At 45.2% G+C, this 25,977-nt stretch overlaps 1 pseudogene across 1 annotated transcript; it reads left to right on the top strand.

The window, feature by feature from the left end:
• The first annotated feature begins 420 nt into the window (after window positions 1-420).
• On the top strand, window positions 421-16,245 carry LOC144374714 (E3 ubiquitin-protein ligase TRIM35-like; annotated as a pseudogene). Its single transcript, XR_013434046.1, has 6 exons — window positions 421-993; window positions 7,102-7,191; window positions 10,682-10,902; window positions 13,529-13,551; window positions 14,370-14,488; window positions 15,339-16,245. The product of XR_013434046.1 is annotated as an E3 ubiquitin-protein ligase TRIM35-like (transcript).
• The last annotated feature ends 9,732 nt before the right edge of the window (window positions 16,246-25,977 follow it).

The raw sequence follows: 25,977 nt of genomic DNA, 5'->3' as shown, positions 1-25,977 counted from the left end.
CAACCCCGGGACAAGAACCGCGTCTTCTGTCTTCTCAGAGGCCTTCCCACCACCCGCTCTCCTCGCCTGTTTCCTCCAGGCCAGAAGACTGGCCAAAAGAAGTGATGGACAATGGCTTGAGTGACAAGCCTTTACGAAGGCACCGACACTCTAAGCGCTAGCCCACCGAAGCTGCTTTAAGACCCAGCCACGACTTGGGAACCAAGTCAGGATCCTGGATGTCTCCCATGTCCCGGGCCAGAGGTTTCCGGGACTCAGTTAAGGAAGGGCTTCCTAGACTTCATTTCCCACTTCAATAAGGACGCAGGCGTCCAGTGACACCAGGGCGCCACTGCGCGGCTGGTGGAGGTGCCCTTAGGCAGAAGGCGGCTACAGCCAGCTCGCGCAAACAGGAAGTGGGGCGGAACCAGCCGATCACTCGCGATTGGCCAGCGCCGCTGCCGTTCACCGCTGTGAGAGGAAGGGGTCTGGCACTGCCTGCCGCCCCGCAGTCGGCCGCTTAGCGGTTTGGGAGGGACGCAAGCCAAAGTTACGGATGCTGGAGCTCGCAGCTCATGGGTCATGGAGCCCGGACCCGCCGCTTCCCCCGCGCCTTCCGGCTCCTTCAAAGAGGAGCTGCTCTGCGCCGTCTGCTGCGACCCCTTCTGCAATGCGGTGACACTGCACTGTGGCCACAACTTCTGCAGTGGGTGCATGAGCCGCTAAGGGAAGTGCAAATGGCGCTCACATGCCCGGTGAGCGAGGACCGGGCGTCGCCCGCCAACTTGCGCACCAACCACACCCTGAACAACCTGGTGGAGAAGCTGCTGCGCGAGGAGGCCGAGGACGCGCGCTGGACAGGCCCCTCTTCCCTGTGCCTCTGCCGCTTGCGCCGCGGCCAGTTGAGTCTCTTCTGCCTGGAGGACAAGGAGCTGCTTGCTGCTCATGCCAGACCGACCCCCGTACCGGGGACATCACGTGCAGCCAGTGAAGGACACTGACCACGACTTTCAGGTAAGCGTGGCGGTGAGCGCCCAGTGATCCAGCGCACACGTGGTGGCCGGGGCTGGACCACTTCCCCGCACCCGGGCTCTGACCTCCAGCCTGCTAGCGCTGCGCGTGCTCAGGCCTCCAGGGATCCTCGCTCCAGCTCCGAATAACCACCGCGAATGTGGTTATCTATTGGGTCTGCCTTCTTCAAGGCCGGCCCAGGATGGGTCAGAGAGTGCAAACAGGAAGTGGGATACAGGGTCAGCGACCTTCTCCAGACAGCCCTGCCCCTTTCTGAGTGGCCTGGCCCAGCCATCAGAGGTGGCCAGGTCCCTCTGAGCTGCACCAGTGTGGGTAGCCCACGAACCCTCAGTTTAGAAGTGGGGAGGAGCCCAGGACCTGGCAAGGGATGTAGAGCCTTAAGGTTTCAGCAGCTCAGTCACCGTCCTCAGCTGATCCCGAAGTTTGTGTAACTACCAGGAGAGGCCCTTGGCTCAGGCCCACTGGTTGGTTCTCTATCATTCTTTTAGCATCTTAATGCGTAGAGTTCCAATAGGCATAAACCAGGGAACAACTTACAGGGTAAAAGTAATGTGGAGGAGTCTTTGTTATAGAAAGGAAAAAGTGATTAGAAAATAAGGGTTAACCTAGCTAAGAATTTTTCAGAAATATTTAGACTTTAGCCCTTAGAAACATTTTCATTTTCGGCTCATTTGTCTGTGAATGAATGAGTCACACCCTACATCACCCATATATATGTAAAAAAATAAAACTAAAATTCTGGAAATGCCCATTGTACTCTGGAAGAAGTTACACAATGTGAAAACACTAAAATTTGGAGCTGGGGATGTGGCTCAGTTGTAGAGCTTTTGCCTGGTGTGTATGAGGTCCTGGGTCCCATCCCCAGCACTCAAAAGGGAAAGAAGCAGTAAATTTGTTTTATCACTAATGCATGTATCAGACCAACAGTTTGGAGAACACTGCTTAGCTTGCAGGAAGCTGTCTGTCCAGAAGGAGGTACTCCACACACACCCTCTCCTTTCTTTGCAGTGCCTTTATTAAGAAATAATTTTGTTATAGTTCCACACACATTTTGGCATATTCAAGTGAAAGAGAACTCAGGAATGCCATCATTATGCTTGTTTGATTGAGTGACCCTGTGACTCCTATGCACTCCCACTAGCAGAAGTGATGGATACTGATTTGAGACAGCTGGAGAAAGTGCTGGGCTCACTGGGAACTGGGGTCTAGATAGTGGGACCATGAGTCAAGGTGTGACTAATTCTCATGGGGCTGGCAGAGCTGCAGATCAGGAGATGGGCGGGAGTCAAGGCCAGGAACACTCACAGACCCTCCCCAGTTTGGAGCCAAGCCCCAAGCCAGGATTCAAGAGCAGTGAGCCTGGGGCCAGGAAGCATGAGGGTCCGTGACAGCTTTCTTAAGTAGCAGATGCCTTGCCCTGATAGGTCCTAGAAGAGCTGCAGGAGATGAGATAGAGAATTCTCACCCTCAAGGAGCTTCCAGGAGAGACCTGAGTGCTATGGAGGTATTAACCAGGGGAAGGAATGAGGGAGGGTATATGGCAGAGACAGTAGTGTCTGGAAGTGAGGAAACCTGACTTTCCAGGCACCTAGAGAATTTCAGTGGTTACAGCAGGATGGAGATGCAGATGGAGCCTTGTGTCAAGCCAGTGGGCCCTTACGGTGATGCCTGAGAGGCAGGGAATAGTCTAGTCCAGGGCCACCTGAAGCAGGGTGGGACTCATTCATTTACCAGACAAACATGAGCTGAGGGCACCTGTGTGCCAAAACCTGTTCTGGGTGCCCAGGTCCCAGAGATAGCCCCTTATTTTATGAAGTTCATGTTTTAGAGGGGGAAGTCAGGAGTTAGTAGACAAGACATGGTTCTGCATGGTTGGACATGTGTGGTGGTCCTGGGGGGAGCAGTGTGGGATACCCCCTCCCATCCCACTGCCATGTGAGAAGGAGCTAGGTCAAAATTCCTGCTGGCTGTGGGGAGCCCTGTGGGATTCTCAGACGGGGGATTGTGATGAGATAGTATGTTTTAGAAAAAAAATCACTTTGGCCACCATCTAAGGATGAAGCAAAACTAAAAATCATGTGGGTGGATACTTGTAGAGAACTTACTAAATGTTAGATTCTCTTAAGCATGTGCATGTTAGCAAATGTAATGCTCACAAATGTTCAACAAGGCTGGGTGTGTTAACTTTCTATCATTGTCACAGTAAACTGGCACAAACACAGTGGTTTAAAACAGCATAAGTTAACTGTAGTCCTAGAGGTCAGAAGGCCCAAATTCAAGCTGTCTGCACAGCTGCATTCCTTTTGGAGTTTTCAGGGGAGAACATGTTTCCTTGTCTTCTCCATCTTTAGGGAGCATGACTCTGACTTCTGCTTCAGTTATCTTATTGCCTTCCTTGGCTGACTACCACCTCTCTCATAAGGCCCTCGTGATTACAGTGGACCCACTCAGAGTATCCAGAGGAATCTCCCCATATCAAGATCCTTAATTCCGTCATTTGCAAAATCCCTTTTGCCATAACATTTACGGTTGTATTGATTAGAACTTGGGCTTTGCAGGGTTGCGGGGCATTTCAGCTTACTGTAGTTAGTAGTGTTATCCCTATCTTACAGTGTAATGAGGTACAGTATAAAGACAGTCTCAGTTTAAGTAACTGCCAAAGTCACAGAACTAGTAGCTAGACTTCCCCTGGGCCTAGTTTGGTCTGTGCTCTGGTCATTGGCTTTTAGAGAGCCTTCTCTCAGTGCTGCTTGTGCTCTGATCCCAGAGCTGTGGGCAGCCAACTGTGTTTGGATAATCAGGCATCTGGGTGGCTGTTGATCATTGTCAGTGTGCAGAGAGCAGGTAGGTTGAACACTTGCAATGTGCTGGGCACAGTGTGTCCAGCAGAATACAGTTCAATCCTAGAGACCCTGCCTGGGTGAAGTTGACAGGCACAGTTGAATACTCTCACTAATAATTGAAGTTTCAGTGAAGGATGGGACATTCTAAGAGGAGGGCCTACTTTTTCCATCTGTTGAGTAAGGAGCCTCTGAACAACTGATTTCACCAGACCTGAAGGCCCAGAGGAGTAAAGGAAGGTCAGTAGCAGTAGTGGAGGCATAGGGTGGGGCCTGCAGTGACCTAAGGACATTCTACATGAGGAATGAAGAAGTTTGGGACAGATCCCACAGGGCATTCAAGGGCATGTTAAAGAGCTTGCCTGGTGTCCTCAGCACAGGGAGATATGACCAAAAAGACTTAGGAGAATTTGGATATAACGGAAATGTTTAAACAGAGCTCTAGAAAGAAAACAAGTGCTTGGGGGACCTTAGGAAGTCCTGGAGCGCAGTGTTTCTCAAACCTGAACAACGTGCTTGCTCTTCTTAAAGGAAAAAGTGTTCCAATAATGTGGCTTAAATATGTTACCACGTAGGTGCACACAAACACAAAACATATAAATTGCTCTTGCCTATATCACAGATATGCAATAAACCAAAGGAAGTTGCCAGATTAAGTCCAAGCAAAATTAGGATCTGTACAATTCCAGTTAAAATATTAATTACAAGATTTTATTTTGCTGAAACTAAATCTCTACTCTTGGCGGAGATCCTTTTGATTGATTCTCTTTACTGTGTTCCAAGTGCTGCCTTGATTCAGGAGTCAAAGCTTCCCTGTTTGAAGAACTCAGAAACTCAAACTCAGTTGATGCACATGGTTGGCCAGCTTACAGCACCCATACACCCTCTACATGCTGAGTGTATTGTTCTTCCCTCATTAGGCCAAGACCATGACACTCATACAGACTAGTGCCTGGTAATCATTAACACATTTACACATGCTAGTGCTGATGTTGTAGGAACCAAGAGCATGTGTCACACTGTGTATGAGGTGACTCAGGATGTGCTTATCTTGGTGGGTTTTTTTGGTTCATCATTCAATGAAAACACTATCTCAGAATACTCTTACACTACTTGCAAATCCACAAACTACTCAGACACAGACCCTTCCAGGGGACTGTGAAGATAGTTACATATACTAATGAGAAAATAGAAACTTGGGAAAATTCATTCATGCACTTCTTGAAGCTTTGGGATAAACATGATAAAATTCTTGGGTCAGAACTCAAGTTTAGTGTTTTCAATACCAGACACACTCCAAACTCCCTTGGAGGCCCAGGCCTCTAACTGCCTTGTCTAGACCCCTTTCTTATACATGCCTCTGGACTTTGACATAGGTCTGAAGCCTTGGTCCCCTGCCTGGGGCTACCTTCTCAGAATCAGCATGAGAAGTGTCAACTCAGGGATTCCAGTTACTCTTAGCCATATTCAGAGGTCTCCCCACCATAGTTTGCATGTGGTTCATCCTCTCCAAAAACAAAGGTTGACATTTAATCTCCATTGCAAGGTATTAAGAGGGTAGAAACTTAATGTGACTGGTGTTTAGAGGTGAAACCTTTGAGTAGGACTATATAGGAGTGTCAGAGCCCCCACCATTCTGGTGGCTTTATGAGAAGGGAAGAAACAGGATTCACATGCACTTCCTATTTCCCACTGCGTGATGCCCTCACCCATACTGGAACTCAGCTATCCTGGAAGACTATCACCAGACATGGCCCTAAGTCTCAGCTCAGAACTCTGAGCCAGAATCAGCCTGTTTCCTAATAGCTTATCCTATGCTGTTGTATTACTGCAAACAGAAAATGGACTAAGACATTCCCCTTCTAGTTCTTTCTACCCTTTCCTAACTACTCACTACTTTCTGGGTCCTCAGCTTTCAATTCAAGCCTGGCAGATGCCTAGTTTCAATAGAGGATGTTCATTGTCTCCTTGATAAGCCTGTGGCCCCGGCAGAGAGGGAGTCTCAATTGCTCACTGTGGCTCCTGAGTGAAGAGGTCCCAGCAGTAGGCAGCATGGTAAACACCTATTGTGTGATGAGTCTGCATATCAGGGGAGAAGAAAGATCTGGAAAACAAATTGGAGTTGGATAAGGATGAGATCTAGATGAGGTTATCTTAGCATTTATGCTATACATTAAGAAACCTGGAACATCTGGTAGGAGAATTAAATTTCTTGGCTCACAAGTGGCACTTATTGGTACTAAGAGCTAGACCTTGCAGCACGTATTGTGTGCCTGCCTGCTTCTCAGCCCTTGACATGCACTGATTTGTCAACCCATGAGCTCCATAGTGATATCCCTCTTATCGGGTAGGAAACTGGTATTAAGTAATTAGCATTGTCTCTGCTACATGTAGGTGCTCCATAAATGGTGATGGTAATTTACCAGTACTATTATTAGAATCATTATTATTTTTATTAGAATTAATCTAATATTAGTAATATTCAATTATTATTATTAGAATATTTACTGTTTTTCCAAAAGAAAATATATGAAAGGGTTTCTCACAATGTAGATGAAAAGGTAGGAATCCAACCTAAAATTTACAGTGTTCTTCAGGGAGTCCAGAAAGTTCAGAAGCAATAATTAAAATTTAGAAAACAAAAACTACTGAAGAGATAAATATTTGAAAATGACAATTAAAGTCTGTCACATGATCTAAGCAATATGAGAATGTCAAGAGAAGGCGGGGTCTGGAGGGAAATGTGTAGAGAAGGCCTCATGGGAAATAACTTCATTTGATGGGAAATGAGGGGGTCAGACCCCCTAAGATTAGTGACTTCAGACCAGTACAGTCTGGAACATTTTAAAGGGAGCCTGTGGTCCTCCCCCTGTCTTATCCCCACAGCTCAGGGACTCAGCTCAGCCTGGACCAGTCCCAGGCTGAGCAGGATGCCTTTCTGTGCTGTATTATGGCAGCTTGAGAGACAACAGGCCCCTCTACCTCCTCAGCCCTGTTCCCTGTACCGGGCATAGGACAAGGGAGCTTGGCTACAGGACATCTGAGGGCCCTGAGCATTATAAAGAAATGATTTGAGATCAGGACTAACATTCAGCTATGCCCCAGGGGATTGGCATGGACCAGGTTCAGTAAATGCTGTTTTCATGCTCTTGTCAAAGTGGAATTCCAGTTATAAATGTGGTGTTTGTCCTCCCTGTTTGGCCTCCAGTCCTAACTTGCCTCCCTGCCTCCTTCTCATTCCCCACATCAGGCCAAGTGTAGAAACATGGAGTACACGCTGCAGGAGAAAGCCAAGGCCTTCTGGGCCATGTGACGCTCCTAGGAGGCCAAGCACAATCAGGTGAGTGCTTGGACCCAGCGTGCAGCCAGGGAGAAGCAGGGGAGGGTTGGCCTTGGCTCTGTTGATGCCTCCTGTGGGCTAGCTGTGGACTTGGAAGTGTCATACAGCCTTGTTCTCAGCTGCTGACTGGGCTACACTGCATCACTGAAGACCTGGGCATGGCACACCAGCAGCACAGGCATGGCTTAAGAAGCCACCCATGCCATTGCACTGTCATTTAATAATAACCTCAGTGTGTGCTGCATTTCGCCATTCACTCCGTGCAAGCCCCTGCGATTCCTGTGATTCCAGGTTTCCTTTTAGTGCTCATGTCCATTCCACCACAGCCCTGTTCCCTGTCTCTGAACCATACATGTCCATCGAAATCCACCTGCATTGCTGCTCCTCCTTCCTGGCTGCTCCCTGCTTCTGTTCTTGGTTTTCTGTTCTTTGTTCTGTTCTTTCCACTCTCCAAGCACTCCAGTGGTCTTTTGGAAAAGCACATCGCTGTGTCATTCCTCTGCTTAAAATCGCCTAGTGTAATTCCATGCCCCAGACTGTGGTCCAGACTCCTTCCCATGGCCAAGGCTGTGGTCTGCCCCTTGCCTTCCCCAAGTTCATCTGCTGTTCTGTGGCTTGGTGCTCTGTGCTTCTGTCATTTCTGTGGCCTTCTCTGTCCCTTAAATGAGCTAAAGCTGTTCCCCTGGCCCTATAGTCAAAGATGCCATTAAAATTTCAGCTTACACGTTCCTTGGGAATTTTCCCTGCTGCTACCCAGACTAGCCCTTCCCTTTTACCCGGCTTCAGGTCTCCCTCATTTTCTTCAAGACACTTCATTACCTTATTGTTTTCTAGTTTGTCCCCTGTCATCAAAATACAAGGAAAATGAGCACATTCTCAATGTCTGAAAGTTCTGGGCACCTGCAGGGGACCAGTAATGAGCTTGTGGCTGGTTCCATGGCTAGATATTAGGAGGCTTCCCTGAGCCCAGTCCTTGGCCACTCAGACACTGTAGGGACTTCAGCTGTGGCTGAGATGAGTGCAGCTGAGTGGTAATTACTAGAAGCAGTCATCTCTCAGAAGGTGACAGACCAGAGCCAGGGTAAGTGAGACAGTCAGAAACCAGCCTGTCCCAAGCTGGAGGAGTAGAGCAGGAGTCGAGGCTGTGAAATACAGAGTCCAGGGTAGTAAGCTGCAGGCTGACCTTGGAAATCCAACCCTGTATTTACAGGCAGATCCCTTGGCCCCCACCAAACTCATGCACTCACCTGTAGAAAGAAATTCCATCTTCCTAGGATTTTTGTGAAACTTTGCTATAAGGTAATGCATCTGAGTGCCCACAGAGAGAGGCCATTCAATGTTTGTGATGTTTTGGAGACAAAGAAGTTGAGTTGACAGAGTGGCACCATTTGATCATCTTAGGTCAGAGCCATGAGTACAGACCAAGAGTCCAGTCCACAAATGAGATTGCAGCCTGCCCTTGCTAGAGGACACCATTTGTGGTGTTCTTCTGGTGCTTTCATGGAGTCATCAGGCTTCATTTCTGCCCTGTAACCAATGTCGTCATGGCCAAAGCTGTTTGGCTGGCTTTGTGTGTAAAAAAATAATAAAGGGAAGGTGTCCAAGTGGCCACGTTTATTTATACCAATAGGTTATGTTTGGTTATTAGTACCATAACTACATTATTGTTTAGAGTATCAGTAAGGTTGCTTATTCTGCAAGTAAATTTTACAGTTATAGTATGCAATGTAGGAGCTTTGTGCAGTTCTCAAGAAAGTCCATTGTCTAAAGTTACTGTTAGGCAGGCAGCTCCAGGAGCAGCAGAGCTTGGTGAAACATTGTAGTTATCTGGCAAATAATTTCCTTTATTCCTAGGAACTATGTGCCTGCAATCAAGGTCGAGGTTTGATGAGCCTCTGATGAGCCTCTAACACAGGCTTCTCAGGGCGTTACCATACTAGCTAGACATTGCACATATATTAGCTATATTACTAGATCCTAAGAGAGATTGCAGGGCATTCTAAAGGTGGGAAACAAGGTGCCTTTTACCTTCTGAGAGTTTGCACACCAGGGGAATGCTTCCCTGTACATTTCCATGATCAGAATACCTATATTTGTGGGTGTGGGGCTGGACTAGGGGAAAGGGGGGTGTATCCACCTCTCCCTGCCAGGCAGCAGAGAGTTCTTAGGCTTCTTGTGGAGGCCAGGGTTCTTAAGGTGGTCAGGTTGAGGCCTCCAGAGTTCTAGCTGGATGGATGCTTTTCCCGTTAAATTGTCTGAATCCAAGTCGCTGAGTATACATTCTGTTGTTTACCCCTTTACCATGAGGCTGTCCCTGCTGGTGTGACAGTGGCTGGAGCTGCCTCGGCTCTTGCCGAATTTTCCTCTTTGCTCCATCCTTTCTTGTCCTGTGTGAGAAGAATTAGTAGATTCCACTCTTCCTACGTGGTCCCTTCTCATTTGCCTATCTTTTCACAGTATAGATTTCTTTTGTGAATGATGTGAATACCAATTCATATCCTTTTTTTGTTCTTGGAATATTTGTCTCTTCTCCCATTGGATTTTTGGAGCGCTTTTGTATATTAAGACTAATACTAGTTTGTTGAATATATTGCAAACATTTTTCCCAGTTTGTCATTTCTTTTTCAATGAATTATTTTTAGGGTTTTTTTTTTGGGGGGGGTCATTTATACAGTAGTCATTTTGGAATTACATGCATGTATTTAACCCTGCTTATAAGGTCTTGACATTTAAAGCTTATCTTTAATATATATTCATTTATCTCATTGATTGAGTCTTTTTTGTTTCATATTATGCTAAACAATTTCTTTATTTTTCTCAGGCAAGAAGTATTTCTTTGCTTTTTCTCTGAGTATTTTTATGGTTTGGGTCTCATTGTTTTAATATTTTTGTGGTTGTGATTTGTAATGTGCACATTTTTATGATTGAGTGTTAAATACTTCCCACTGTTTTAGAAAACCTTTTGATCAGACATATTTAAAGGCAAAAGATTTGAAGGCAAACAAGTTTTAAAAATTGTTGCTATTTGAAATAATTCACTTCTGTCACACAGGGTTTTCCATGCTATTGAGAACCCAAATGAGATACAGACTGTTGTGTGTGAGGAGGTTACAGGACTAGGGTTATCATCAATAAGCAATGATTTCTTTTTCTTTTTTTTAAAGAGGGTCTCACTAAGCTGAATAGGGCCTTGCTGAGTTGCTGAGGCTGATCTTGAACTTGAAACCCTCCTGCCTCAGTGTTCCCAATCACTGGGATTGCAGGCGTGCACCACTGTGCTTGACTAGTGATTTCTAAAAAATTATCAAAACAGCTGCTATGCTCTCCCATTTGAAATTTAAACTTATAAATTTGTGCTAGTCAAGTCTTGCATCGATGCTTCATCTCTAGGGTTCTACATAGGATTCTTTCTGAAAGTATGAAGGTCACCAGCTCGGGGATAGCAGAGGCTCCCCAGGTCTGAGTCACTGACTCCAGCTCTCTGCTGCAGTTGGAGGTGGCGGGGCTGGAAGTCTGTATACGGCAGGAGTTCCACAAGCTCCTTGGGTGAAGGAGCAGGCTGTTCTGGACGCTGTGGCCCAGGAGACCAGGCAGAAGCAGCTCCTGGCTGATGAGAAGATGAAGCAACTCATAGAAGAGACAGAGGTGCTGGCCCACAAGATCAAGCGGCTGCAGATGGAACTGAAGGAAGATGACGTCTCTTTTCTTATGGTGAGGAGCATGGCCGCTGTGTTCTGTGATGGGGCCGGATGTTCAGGGACTAGAGAACCATGGTCACCAGCCCCGCCATGCCAGTCTTCCTGTGACCTCTTGGCTTTGGTCCTGAGGTATGGCATTGGTGTGCTGCTTGTCAGAGGCCAGGGGCATGACAGGGGTGGCGTCTCCAGCCTCTTCTCTCCCCTGCTCTCCCCATGTGTCTCTCTCTCACTCCCCCTGTTCTCTTTGCTTTTGTGCCATCTTTGGTTTCTTATCTCTCTACACCTAGTAAACGTGGTCTTTCAAAACCATATTTTTTTAATATTTAAATATGGCTTGTTCTCTCTTAAGAATGATTCCATTCTCATTTAAAAAAAACAGATGCCATTGAGTTTATTTTTTCTCGCTTTGGTTGATTGCATTATTGGGCCCTGCAGAGAAGTTTCTGTAACTTGAAGGCTGGTTTGTAAATCAAGGTGATCAGGATGACACACTATCCTCTTCACCACCAACAGCTCACCTTCTGGAACGGGGGGGGGCAAATACTGTGTTCCAGCAGTGTGTCCCATTCTGGGGAGGACCTTTGTGGGTTGACCACCTCATGTCAAGCCATGATATGCCTTGTCTCCAGAGGGCACTGATTACAGAATCACTCAAATGATTTAAATTGTTTCTTTCTTTCTTTGCCGATTCTGCTAAGGAAATTGTCATCCTGCCAATGATTTTGGTTTGTGATTTTGTTTTTCTAAATAACAGCTTTATTGAAATATAATTTATATATTGCATTGTGTAAATCACCCATTTTTTTGTTGTTGTTATTTAGTTTTTTAAAAGATAGGATCTCATTTTTGCTTTTGCTGGCTTCAAATTGCTGGGCTCGAGTGACCTTCTTGGTTCCCGAGTAATTGGAACTACAGCCCCACACCACTACACCCAGCTTGTCGCTTATTTAAAACATACAGTTCAGTGATTTCAGCACTGTACAGTTATGAAACCATCATGACAATCTGTATTTCAGATCATTTCATCCATCCAAAAAGAAGCTCCAAATCCTTCAGCTGTCACTCCCCTATTCCTCCTGTCCTGGTGCCTTTCAGCCACCAATCTCTCTTGTCTACCTAATTTGCCTATTTTACACATTTCACATAAATGGAGTCATATAGTATGTACCCTTTGTGACTGGTTTCTTTCACTCAGCATATTTTGCAACTTTATCCATGTCTTAGCAACTAATAGTTCTTTCCTTGTTATGGTGGAATGATACTATTATATTGTATATTACATTTTATCTGTACATCAATTTGTGATTATTTGGGTTGTTTTTACTTTTTGCTCTTGTAGTAATAGGGCTATAAACATTCATATACCAGTGTTTTGGTTTGTTTTGTACTGGGAGTGGAACCCAGGGTGCTTTTACCACTGAGCTACATCCCTAGTGCTAGTTTTTTTTTCCAATCTTGAGACAGTCTGGCTGACTTGCTTGAGGTCTAAGTTGCTGAGGCTGGCCTTGAACTTGTGATCCTGTCTCAGCCTCCCAAGTCCCTGGGATGACAGGCACACACCACCACACCCAACCAATGTACCAGTTATATGTACATGTTTTCATTTGTCTTGGATGTTGCTAGCTTCTTTGGTAACTCTGACCATTTGAAGAGCTTCCAGATTCTTTTGCAAGGCAAATGCACTGTTTTATATTGCCATCAGCGGTGAATAATGATTCTACTTTCTCTACATCCTCTACATCCTTCTCTCTCTCTCTCTCTCTCTCTCTCTATATATATATATATATATATATGTATATATATATATATATATATATATATATATATATATATATATATATATATATATTTAAGTAGCCATCCCATTGAGTTTGAAGTGGTATCTCATTATTTTGATTTGCATTTCATGATGGCTAATAATATTTAGCATCATTTCATATGCTTATTGGTCATTTGTAGATCTTCTTTGGAAAAGTATCAATTCTACTGTTTTATCCATTTTTAATTAGGTTGTTTCTTTGTCAGTTGTAAAAATTCTTTGTGTTCTAGGCACAAGTTCTTTCTCAGTTTTAGCTCTATATTTAGGCCTTTGATGTATTTTATGTCATTTTTTAAAATATGGCATCAAGTTAGGATCCACCTTTAACAATTTAGTGTGTACTTTAATAATTTTTACAATTTGTTGGAAAGACCATTCCTCTCTTAAATGATTTTGCTGTCCTCATAGATAATTGGATGACAGTGAATGTGAGGGTTTACTTCTGGACTTTCACTTCTGTTCCTTCCATTTATCTCCCCGTCTGCCCACATGCTAGTCCTGCACTATCTTGACTATTGTTGCTCTATAATAAGCTGTGAAATTGGGGAGTGTGAGTCCTCCAACTTTACTCTTCTTTTTAAAGATTATTTGGCTCTTTGGGGTTCCTTGAATTTCCATATGAAATTTAGAATCAGTTTCTACAAAGAAAGTACCTGGGATTTTGAAAGGAATTCTGCTGAATACCTAGATCAGCTTGGGGAGAATGGACATCTTAACAATATTAAGTCTTCTGATCCATGAACATGGGGTGCATGGCTCCTCTTAAGGTCAGAAACTTACCATGCTTTCTCTGTGTCTGTGTCTGTGTCTTTTCTTTCAGAAACACAAGCACTGAAAGCGCCAGTAAGTTGACAAGTCTGGTGGAGGGGAGGGGAAGAGCAGGCAGAAACACCAAAGGTACAAAATCCAGTGGCTCCAGGGCCAGGCAGGTAATGCAGCCAGCTGGTGGGATCCACAGGGAGTGGTGGGGACTGCCAGATGGAGAGACCTTTCTTTGAGGCTCTCCAATTCTGACTGGCATGGAGCGTCTCCAGCCACTGTGAGGGGAGGGAGAGCAGCATGCATCTGCTCGTGCTTCTCAGTGGCCATCTAACATTTAGACATCTTTCTTGACCAGCCTCCTCCCTCTGAGAGCTTCAGGACAGGCCCTTGTCCTGCACAGTCCTGTGCCTTGATGGCTTTGGGTTCTCTGGGATGAATAATTAAGAATTATGTCCCTGTCTGAGCCATCCAAAGATAAAAGAGTGGGCTTTGGGAATTAGGGGAAGTAGTGAGTTCCTTGTCACCAGAGGTGCTCAAGCAAAGGACTGTGACCTCTTGGTTTTGTTGGAGTAGAGCACTGTTAAGGTCCCTTCCAATTTGTTACACATGCCACAAGCAGATGTGTAAGTGTGATTTCTGTCCATAAGGATGGCATCCTTGTTGGAGAACCTCCTATTTCTATTTTTCCCAGCTGGGGTGGGATGAGCCATCTACTGAATCCTGAAGGGTGTGGCAGCTCAGTCGGTTCCTGTACCAATCAGGTTTGTCTTGGGGAAGGCAGTGAGGAAACCTTGGCCTGAGGCAAGGGAGCAAGGCCTGTTTCCCATTTCCAGTGAACCCAGATCAGCCCAGTTGCTTTGCCCCAACTGCACCCACCATGCCCAGTCCTCCTTCCACAGGCTTTTCTTCATGGTGAAGCTAGAGCCCATCTAGCCCGGCATGCTCATCAACCCCTGCCAGTACCTGGATTCCCTGCAGTACCATGTGTGGAAGAAGATGATCAGTTCCATCAAATCTGGTAAGGGGTTCTGGGAAGTGTTCGCGCCCAGGGAAGGTACTTCATGCTAGCATAGAGCTGCCAAGCTCCACTCTGTCAGGCGCTACCCATTCTCTCCACTGACCTCCCAGCAGGCCCTTGACCCTGGTCATCTCCCTCCTGCCTGATGGCTGCAGCCCCTCCTGGCAGACCACCTTCCTGTAGAGGCCCTGACCCTCTGTCCTCTTCAGAAAGAGAAATACTTCCTCTATTCAGAACTGTAACGTGTTTAATGAAAGGCTTTCTCCATCCAAGGTCACCAAAGGATCACACATGGGGTGCTTTAAATGACAGAAACCCATTCTCTCTTGGTTGTGAAGGCTAGAAGCTCATGCTCAGGTGACAGCACGGCTGTGGTCCTCTGAAACCTGTGGCAGGGGCCCTCCGTGTCTCTTCTAGCTTCTGGTGTTGGCTGGCAGGCCTGGCTGCCCTTGGCCTGCAGCTGCAGCACCTCACCCTCTGCCCTCTGCCACATGGCTTTTCCCCTCATGTGTTGTCTCCATTCCCCTTTTTATAAGGGCACAGTCAAGGTGGGTTCAAGTTCCACCCTGCTCCAGTCTGACTTCGTCTTAACTGTATTTAAATACAGTTAAGTATTTATTACTATAACTGTATTTATAGTAATGCCCATTTCCAAATAAAGGCACATTCTGGGCCACTGGGTGAGGGTTAGGATTTTCACATATATTTTGGCCTTTACATTTGAACCCATGATTTCCATCAACCCAGGGAAACTAGAACTGAGGTGGTCATTTTGGGGCCCTGGGGACACCACCTGGTGTGGCTGGTGGGAGAGTATCAGGTTTGCTAACTGTCCTACTTCTGCCCTCAGTGCCCTTCAGCTTCTATCCCAACACTGCAGCAGGCTGGCTCTCGGTGTCTGATGACCTCACCAGCGTCACCAACCATGGCTACCGCCTACAGGTGGAAAACCAGAGTGCTTCTCCTCAGCACCCTGCCTGCTGGGATCCTGCACCTTCTCTCAAGGATCCCATGCTTGGGAGGTAGCCCCGGGTGACCTGCAGAGCTGGCGGATGGGTGTGGTGGGGGTGCAGCCAGATACAGGTACAGAAGGCCACTCACACAGCTGCTACCATGACACACGCTCTGGCTTCTGGTACGTGTGCCGCACGCAGGGTGTGGAGGGGGACCACTGTGTGACCTCGGACCCGGCCACCTCGCCCCTTGTCCTGACCATCCTGCGCCGCCTACGTGTGGAGCTGGAGTGCGAAGAGGGTGAGCTGTCCTTCTATGATGCTGAACATAACTGCCACCTATACACCTTCCATGTATGCTTCTGGGAGGTGCGGCCCTACTTTTACCTTGGGGGTGTGTGGGGTGATGGGCCTCCTGAGCCCTTGAGCATCTGCACCTTGCACATCACTATAAAGGAAGAGCTGGACGTCTGAACTGGCCCAGGCCTGCTGGATGCTGTGCCCATGGGCCTGCTTTATTCCTACCTCTTCCTGAAGCCCATCCCCGGCCTTGGCACCTTTGCCCACTACCTTGTGAGGTGCCAGCATCCTCTGCCATTCTGTCTTGCCTTTTTTTGTGACTCTAGGGCTATGCCTCTTCTTTATTTTTGGTCTCTTCTCTGTTCAGTTAAAAGCCATCCAGGAAGTATCTCATTGGGTCCAGGCTCTACCCAGGGTGTGAATTTTTAAGTCCTCATTTGAGAATTTCTGGAGAAAATGTTTACTTCTAGAACAGGCCTGTTTTAAAATGTAGGTTTTATTATTTTCCAGGTATGGTTAAAACCAATTAATCGGGAGATAACTGCTATTGGAAAGAGTCTGTCACTCATTTCCCAGCCATGCCACATGGAGCCACACAGGAAAGCACTAGGGTCAGTCAAGATACAAAGGGAAAGAGGGGAAGGTGCTGGCAAAGCCTTTGTTGTGGTTTTCCTGGGAAGGAATGGGTGGGGCAGAATAGACCAGGTGGATGCTCGCCAGTCTTGAGTAGTTGTAGTAGGTTCTGGCATGGGAGGACTGCTCCTCGTTTCTTGCACCTGCCTTAGGATGATTAGGACAGGAGATGTTGACTTGGCAGAGAGCCTGCTACAGGAATTGGTGTGATTCCATGGTCTAGGTTGGCTGGACTCATGAGACAGGCAGCCTTCAGGCCTATTGGCTACCTAGGGTTTGGCTAGCTTAAGAGCTGCAGTCACTCCAGTGCCAGAACATCAAGAATTCAGCAAAGAAGCAAACAGTTAGTGCAGGGCTCAGCTTAGCTACTGCTTTATGTTATTAATTTAAAACATTCACAGATCTTCCTGGGAGTCCTGTAAGGTAGGATGAAAAGCTGCCCATCCGTATCCATCAACTCCAGTTTATCTGGTTGTACATCAAGAGCTAATCTCCTGAACCAAGAGCTCCAGAGCACTTAAAAAACTTAAAATCATGCTGTGCATCTGTTCCCTCGCTGGGACTCACTTTCCTCATCTGTACAATAGACAGTGGGACTAGAAGACCATGTCCTTCTATAATTCTGTGGGGTGAGTTCCTCTGGTGAAAGTATGAGAAGGGAAGGGAAGAGGTGCCCCCTCCAGTTAGAAGGAAAGGAAGGGTGTGATCTGAGGGAGGCCATTTGGAAGACAGGTGCTATGCAGTGGGAAGGAAGGCAGTGTCCCTCATCCTCACTGCTATGTGTCACTGACCTCAGCCAGCTTGCTACCTGTTGGGTTCCATCCTGTTTCTCCTCTCCACTGTAAACCTCCACCTTTCCTTTCTCATGCCTGCAAATGCTTTCTAATTTCCAGCTCACTGTGTGTGTCCTGGGAACTGGCAACATGAAAGGAGATACTGTCCCGTGGGTACTGTGTTATAGTTAGGGGCACGTTCCAGCCGGGATTCCCCACTTTATAACAGGTGATGTTCTAAACAGCAATTAGGAGTCCTGGTTATAAGTGTGTTGTGCACATTGGTTATGTAACTAGTGGGGAGGGACCAAATGTGACATGCCACTGGGGCCAGCTTGGCAGTTGGCAAATGAGCTCACATGTGTCAGATTCTCAGCCCCCACCGCCCCCCCCCTAAAAAAGAGCTCTAGGCACTTTGGGAACCAAGCAGTTGTGAGTGTGTGTGCTCTGCTGGGGTTTAACCTGTCAAGTACACATTTTGTATGCTCAGCCTGACTTGTTGGTTAGAATAAATGTTTAAAACTGTTTTCACTCAAGCTGTTAAAAGTTTTTTTTTGTTTTGTTTTGTTTGTTTTAAGATGTAGGATAATTTGGATAGCCTAGACCTCATTTTCAAAGAAATAAAAATGATGTGCTTTTTCTTTTGACATTATTTCTTTCGGTGTTCTTGTAAGCCAGAGTTTTTCCATTTTGTAGTGTGTATTCTTATTGTAATATTCCGTTGTATGAAATGATGTACTGTGTTTTATTGTTCTCCAGTTGATGGGTATTTGGCCTGTTTCCACATTTTGTTGGTTTTGAGTAGTGCTGCTGGGAACATCTGTGTACAGATTTTTGTGTGGACCTGTCTCTCTTTCTCTTTGGGTCCACCCAGGCACAGACATGCTCTGTCTTATGGTGACTCTTCTTAACCTTTTGAGGAACCACCAAGTTGCTTTTCAATGCAGCCGTACCCCTTTGACTCCCACCAGCAGTGTGTGTGGATTCCGGGTACACAGCAACCTTGTCAGCACTGTGATCTGTGTTCTGACTTAGCCCTCCTGTGATGGTGAAGTGGTATGGCTTTGGCTTTGATGTGCATTTCCTTGATGCTGATACCAAGTAGCTTTTTCATGTGTTTATTGGCCATTTATATATCTGTTTGGGGGGACTGTCTTGAGCCTTTCCCCATTTTAGCTGGGTTTTCTTTATTGTTAAGTTTAAGGGTTCTGTATGTATTCTAGAGACTAGTCCCTTTGTCAGATATAGAACTTATAAACTTTCCTCCTTATTCTAGGTGTGTCCATTCACTTTCTTGGTGACATCCTTTGAAACCCCCAGTTTTTTAATTTGGATAATATCTGGTCTGGTTTTTTTTTTCTTTTTCAGTTGCTTACAGATCTTAGGAATCCTCCTTTTGACATTGCCCTTAAGACCATCTAGCCTGGATTCTGGATATGCTCAGGGTAAGGTGGTTATCCTGTTGGCAGCGAGCCCCTCTCCAAGGGTCTTCCTTGAATACTCTCCCACCTGTGCCTCTTTCTTCCCATTCCAGCGTCCACCCTGGAGGCAGCAGCCCACTGTACACTGCCTGTCTTATTCTCCTTTTGAATCCATCTATGTGCTGCCACCAGATGCACCATCTTTGGTCTCCAGTGGCCACCCAGAGTGGCCCCCACTCCTGACCTGCTCATGTGCATTTCTGCAATGCAGCTTTCAGAGCTCACTGTGGCTGGACTCTGTTCTACTGGGTGTCCTGGCTCCATCTCACATGGCTCCAGGCACACCTGGCTGTCACACACTGCCTGGTACTCACAGGGCCATTTGTATCACAGTGACCTGCTGTTGGTTACTCGGACTGTTCTGGTTATATTTGCTGCACCACCTGTGTGCACACTCCTTACCTGCCTGGGCTTATGTCCTCATCTGCAGATCTTCCCTAACCCCTAACTGTGTGCCCTTTAGATGGGAGCCTGGAGAAAAGACTTGTGAGTGCCAAGGCAAATAGCAGGAGAGTCCCCCCTGGCTCCTTGAACTTGCACGTTGGCACCAGTGATCACTTGGTCATAACTCAAGTAATAGCCATTTTCTTCCGTTCTTCTTGCTTCTGAAGGGTGAAGTTTTGGCAGAATGAGATTATTGTTGGTTAACTATCAAAATGGCAGTCTGGTGAGCTCCGTGGATATTGATGGTGCCAGGCAGGAGTGTTCCCAACACCTCAGAGAGATATTAACAGAACTCTGCCCAGTAGGCTTCTGCCTGCTTTGCCTCCATTGTTGTAGATCCTGCTCAGGGTTCCTGGGGCTGCTATTGTGTGTTGTCCCTCCTGCTGGAAGGCACCTGACTGTCTTCTCTGCTTGAATGTAGGGACTACATCATTCTCACCTTTGCTGTCCTAGGTCCAGGGATGTCCTGGGCCACTGTAGGTGGTTCTTGTGTGGATGCATCATGTCAATAACGGGTCATAATTACAAAGTAGGGGCAAGATAATAATGGGGCTGAAAAATTCTGATTAGCATCTTTCTGTGCTGTCTCTGTGTTTAGATATATACTGTGTCACGGTGGCCGACAGTGCCACTGCAGTAGCGTGCACACTGTTTTGCAGCCTTGGAGCAGGGGGCTGTACCACACAGCCCAGGTGTGCAGTAGGCTATGCCATCGAGGTTTGGTAAGCATACTCAGTGTTCACAGTGACAAAGTTGCTGAAGAGTGCACGTCACAGAACATTTCTCTGACACTAATCAACATGCAACCTTTTGGAGGTATGACCTGCAGGTCAGGCAAGCTGTCCTCAACTACTCCACAAAACTACCAGCAGCATTTGGTAAGGCATAAGGGTCAGGATCCTGGACCCAGATTTCAACCCTGTGATGGAGGAGCTATCTGAGGCTTTTGGATATCTGTTGCAAATAGAAAGAGGGTGTTAGTACCTGCCTCAGGCTTCTCAGGGATCCAGTGAGGCAGACTTTGGAAAAATGCTGAGTATTCCAACCTAAACCTAGTATAGGCTTATTACTGTTGGCTAATTGTTCAGCAAATGGGATTTTCTGCATGTTGAAATCCTGATTCACAGTCACGATGAATCCCAAAGAAAAGTGAGAAGCTGAGATGTGGAAGTTATGTTGGGAACTCTTACTTTCCTTCAGATTTTTGACAAGAGTATGTCTATACAACTTAACATTTGTGAAAAAGTTTCAATAACGTGGAAAAGTGGTTGTAAGTAACCAAGAAAAATAGGTTTCAGAGTTAAACATACAGACCTGGAATGCTCTTAGAAAAAAAGGCAAGCAGTAATTTGCCTTTAATTTGTGTGTGTGTGTGTGTGTGTGTGTGTGTGTGTGTGTGTGTGGTGCGTGCTCACGTACATGTGTGCTTGTGTATGTTTGATAATCTGTTTACATGGCAATAAACCCAAAGGTACAAAATGTACTAGAACAATCTCACACCTCTGCACATTCAGCTCTCCTAGTAGGCAGTCCCTCCTATCAGTGTTTTTTCTCTTTACAGAGTGATTTTGTTTATGGCACATAACCTATAAGAGTATTCTGCCCCTCCCTGCCCAGCACACTATAATTAAAATGCAGATTGTCCCATACTGTATCTGTAAGCAACCTAGCCACGAGGAGAAAACTCCAAGCATGTTATTAAAATAGTTTTCCCTTCTCAAGGGGGACATTTGTCTGGGATGTTTTCATGCACTCAGTTCAATTGGTGGATTTTACTTTAGGTTTTTGTTTAAATATTGCATTATAATTGGTGTTTAAAACCAAGAGGAGAAAAGCTAAATGGAAACCTTAAACCTAATACTTCAACATTGATTTTTTTAAATCTCTATCCTCCCAAAGGTGTCCATTGGTTAAGAGGCTGGATATGAGATTGGACGCCCAGAGTTTAAACTGACCACCACTGTGACCCTGGGGAGAGACAACCCCTTGGTGTCATGATGTAGAAAAGACCTAATAGTTCCTGTCTCTTAAGATGGTTATAGACTTTAAGGGAGCAAGTGTGTAAAACTCTGGAAATTGGGCAAACACTAGTAGCCAAGTTCTCTATCGTTACTCCTGGCCCTGCTCCTTACATAGCTGCGAAGCTTTGGTAGAGCATCAAACTTTTGTAAACAGGGCAACTTGGACACTTGCATGGTTTTCCCCAGGTCAACCCATGTCATTGGCAAGAGCTGTGTGTCCCACAGAAGAGAAGACAGCTGCCTACCAGTATTCAAAAATCTGGGTGTGGTACCGGAGGCTTTGCCTCATGTTTTCAGCCTGGAGAAAAAGAGTCATAATGTTTTAGGCATAGCAGAAAATTCTAGAGAGGAACAGATCTTTATTACTCATCATATCATACACAATGAAATTGTGTTGTCAAGTTCCAAAATGGTTCATGTAGCTGTATGCATGAGATTAAAGATGATGTCAAATACTGACTCATGCCCAGGGAAGGTGATCTTAATGATAGTGATTTGGATTGGACAAGACAATCGTTAGTGATGGGAGAAGCTGAGCTTATTAATATCTCCCTTCAGGTTTTAAGAAAGAAGATAACTTTGTGCCCTGGCCTGTCCCACCTGCTCCTTTCAACAGTAATCAGAGTGTGGGAAGACAGGTGAGTAAGGACTGAGTCTGATGGCAAGGGAAGCCTTCCTGCTCTGGGGTGTTTGTACTTGTTTGTGGTTGTTGCTCCGGTGGGTTTCCTTTGCTAGGGAGCAGGCTGGGGAAGATAGGAGATTTGGTTTCTATGCATACTGGCTGGCTGGGATTTGCATAATGTAGTGTAGAGAACAGACAGTCTGGGAACACTGTAGACCAGGAAGGAACACAGAGGCACATGGAAATGAGTTAGAGGGCCAGGGTAGCCAGGCTCCATTCAGTCCTCTTCTAGGGAAGGGAATCTGTCCCTCGATTCTCCCTGAACAGCAGCAGCGTGGAGCCTGAGGATGGAGGGAGGCATGACACACACTGGGCTCAACCAATCCAGGGATTTCCTGCTTCCTCCCCTGAACTCCACTACTGGCAAAGGCTGCTCTTCCATGACCACCTGCTGTGTGGACCTCCAATTTACTCAGAAGGCATTTCAAGTATGTTCTATTTTAATCTTTGCTTCCAGCCAACCACCATGTGAGACAGGTGCAGGAAGCTTATCAAAGCCCCATGAGTGATCTCTCATAAAGCCAGACGTTAAATACATCTCCTGGAGTTAATATCCCCAGATCCCAGCACACCTTCTAGGCTGTACGCCAGTAAATGTGACCTAACTGGGACAATTCAGTTTGAGGGTCTGACCCTAGGTAGGGAGTGTGGGATAAAGAGGAGAGATGCTATTGGAAATACTGAAGGAGGGTGGGATTGCCAGGCTGTGTCATGGACAGAGTGCTCTAGGTGATGAAAGTTGGGAGTCTGGTGGCTGTCAGGCTTCTGGCTTGAGTAACTAGTGGTGGCTACTGAGATAGGGACTAGAGGAAAGCATGTAAGTTTGTGCTGTGCTTGTGGAACTTTCTGGTGGAAGCCTGGAGAAGGCCATTGGTCACAAGAGCACTGTAACTCGGGGTCTGAATGTGAGGGAACAGGATCAGGAGCCATTGGTACAGGTCTTTTTGAGGTCACAGGAGTCTGGGCTCTCACATGGGAAGTTAAATAAGGAGATGGACAAAAACCTGGGGAGCAATGACCCTTTAAGAAGTATGCCAAGGGTTTGGTTAGAGAAATAAATTGAAGGTAGTACTGGAACCCAAAGAAAGTGATGTGATAAGGAAAACAAAATGACAGTAATGACAAAAACCATGTTGAAGGTAGAAGGGAGTGAGCTGCTGGAGAGCCACATGAGACAGAGCTGGGAGATACTTCACTGACTCCACTGTAAGGTGGTGTGTGTGGTGGACGGCCCTGGAGCAGCTGTTCCCAATTACAATGAAGACAGCTGAAAACCCTTGTCCCCCACAAATGTGGCAGATGTCCAACATATTGGCAGAAATTGGGAGGAATCCCCTAACTATAAAGCCATGGGAGATGGAGTTTTAGCGCCCACCTGGAAACAGACCCATGCCCACTTCTGCATCCTGAGGAGTGGGTGCTTACTGAGGTTCTGACATTAGATTTTGGGATTCCAGCAAGGTGGTGGTTTTTGTGCTGCAGAATTGAATCTATAGGTTAGTCCTTGGAATCTTCCCTATGGTTATCAGAGGGCTTGATCTCAGCAGTGGGAATGAACAGGAAAGGACATTGACACTAGGTGAGAGAGAAGCTTGCTGAGATTTATGTCTGTTTAGTGTAAACAAATGAAGCAACTCCTCAGGTTGAAAGTGAATTTGGGAAACAAAAATTTAGGTTGTGGAAGCCGGCCATTCTGCTCACTAGAAAGTGACCTCCTGGTGGTTGAGGTTAGGGTCACGGCATCATTTTAATTGGGGGAGTTTCTGTATGTGTCCTAACTCTACTGATCCCATGCTATCTTTTTTAAAATCATTTTTTCACTTTATCTGATACACAAAAGTTGTAGCTATTTCTGGGATGCCAGGTGATGTTCAATAGATGCATACATTGTATTATTTCAAATCAAGATAAGAATCTCTGTCTCTTCAAACATTTATCATTTCTTTGTAGGGAAAACATTCAAACTCCTTTCTTCTAGCTTTTTGAAATGGACATTATACATCATTGTTATCTATGGCCACCCTACTATGCATGGCACAGCAGAGCTTCTTGCTCCTGTCTATCTGTGACTTAGTCCCCCTTGGCCAACCTCTCCCCATCCCCTGTCCCCACTCTCCAAAGCCTCTGGTAACCACCTTTATACTCTCCACTTATATGAGATCAACTTTTTGTCTGAACTGCTTTCTTAAGTGGTCAGGGATACTGTTTCCTTCTGTTTGTCTTGCTGTACCCATTCAGTTACTGCAAGCCCAAAAAAACGGTGATCAGAGGAGAGAGAACCAAGGATCACATCTTTCATCCTGGGAGGTATAATCCCTTCAAAGCAGTAGAACAAAGATAGGAAGAACCCTTACCAGTATGCATGCAGGTCTGTAGCTTACAGCTGGCTATTTAAGTTTTATTTATTTATTTATTTATTTTTTAGTTTTAGGTGGGTACAACATCTTTATTTTATTTTCATATAATGCTGAGAATCGAACCCAGTGCCTCACATGTGATAGGCGAGCACTCTACCACTGAGCCACAACCCAGATCCTTATGTTTTATTCTAATCAGTCCTCTTTTTCATAGTTGTGAGAGCTGTAGACACAGAAGATCCCACCTCCAGACAGATCACCCTACTTGATGCTGAGTGAAGCTGGGAAGGTACTGGGACATCCACCTGCCCTCAGCCCTATGCATATCCTCATCCAATGGGTCCTACTGATGGCCAGTGAGTTTATCTTTTGGTAAACCAAACTCATTTTTATTCTTTTGCAAATAACTAAATTTTTGTTGTGTTGTTTGTACCATCCTGGTTAGCAGAGTTTACTCTGTAAATTTTTTTTGAAGATAGAAGGGAGTGAGCTGCTGAACATTCCATACCCAAACCATAGAAGGCAAGTAAGAAATTCACTTACTTTACTTTTACAAAGTAAAAAAGAACTTTGTGCTATCCCTGAAGGCCGGTGGAGGGAGCATCTAAAGAACTGTAACAAGCCAGAAACTGGGAAAGAAACATGGAGGCAAATTCAGATAGCATTGCTAGAAGTTGGGAGAGGGGCTTTTCTTTTCTTTTTAAGAAAGAAAAAAGATGGAAGGCAGAAAATAAAAATCAGTTTCAAAAATCAGAACAGTGTGGAACTAAAATAATGGGTACAATTAGATTCAAATTCATGGGAGACATTCCGAATTACAGGAAACAAAGTAAATTCTAACATCCAGGATGGCACAGACAAAAAACAAAAATTTAGTTATTTGCAAAAGAATAAAAATGAGTTTGGTTTACCAAAAGATAAATAAATGGGGAAGAAGGCATAGAATCTTGAGCAAAGATTGTTCTGTTACTTTTGCTCCTGTTTCCTCTTTGCTGTGGCACAGTTTATGTGGCATGTCCTTGGGGCATTTAAAGAACCTGAGCTGTCACTAGTGGTAATTCTTTGATCACTTTTAAAACATGCATAATTTCTAGTCAATCCAATTCAATTAGTCAATTCTTTATTAAAATGTTTAATTTTAATTATTTCAGTTAAAATAATTAAAGTTTTAATTAAAAGTTTATTAAAAATTTCTTCATTAAATTTTTAAAAAGTTAGTAATAGTCACTTGGGTACAAATGCAAAATTCAAAAGGACGATAGTGAAAAGCATTTCTCCTCTGTTTCCAACCACTTATTTCCTCTTCCCATGAGCAACCCCCAATGCTGGTTTATTGTAGACCTTTCCAGAGATACCCTAAAAATAAGCACATTCTTTTTAAAAAAAATCCACAAAATAATCACAGGTTACAAATACTTTTATTTTGCTTTTTAAAAAACATGATACATACTGGAGAGCATGTCTTAATTAGCACATGTAGAGTTAATTCATTCTTTTGAAGAGCTGTGTGATGTCCCACTGTATGGAACTTATTACTTGGTCACTTAATTTTTCAAAGGAAATTAGGATTACTTCTAATATTTACTATTACAAATAATGCTATGATAACTAAATTTACATGTATCAATCAAATATGTTAGTGGTTTCTTTTTTTAAGCAAGTTTAGCCTATTTATAAGAAATAGCATGACAGATAAGCTTGGTGACTTAATTTTGTGCCAACTTCATATTATGAGTTCTGTTTTTATTACTTCTAAATTTCTTAGACTTTATTGTATGTCTGTTTGCTTTGTTCCTGAGCATGTAGTTGTCTCTTCTGAGGATTCAGAATATTTTACTTTTTGGT

Source organism: Ictidomys tridecemlineatus, unplaced genomic scaffold (genome assembly GCF_052094955.1).
Source record: "Ictidomys tridecemlineatus isolate mIctTri1 unplaced genomic scaffold, mIctTri1.hap1 Scaffold_83, whole genome shotgun sequence".
NCBI lineage: Eukaryota > Metazoa > Chordata > Mammalia > Rodentia > Sciuridae > Ictidomys > Ictidomys tridecemlineatus.
This window is presented reverse-complemented; position numbering and strand designations above follow the sequence as displayed.